Genomic DNA, 341 nt, shown 5'->3' on the forward strand with positions numbered 1-341 from the left:
GGGTTAAATAAATGCCTTTTTTCTCCTCATGGGCTCTTGTACTAGTAGGGGTCCAACAGATTACCCCAATTTTGGATTACTTTAATGAAAACTATTTATTACTACTAGTCAAAATTGATGAGTCTGCGAAGTAGAGGTAGAGGGGAAAAAATGGCAGCTGTTTCAAAACGTTAAAAAGTTTTCATTCAGAGCTCTATATCTTTAAAACTACCAATAACACCTAAGAGAACATTATTTAAAGTAGAGTAAATTTGATAAAATATTAGACAGGTAACCTTAAAGACCTAATAAAGCTATTTAAGTTATATATCTTTTTAAAAAGCGACATTTCATAAAAATGT

Source organism: Halyomorpha halys, unplaced genomic scaffold (assembly GCF_000696795.3).
Source record: "Halyomorpha halys isolate HHAL.00 unplaced genomic scaffold, Hhal_1.1 Scaffold138.1, whole genome shotgun sequence".
Lineage (NCBI taxonomy): Eukaryota > Metazoa > Arthropoda > Insecta > Hemiptera > Pentatomidae > Halyomorpha > Halyomorpha halys.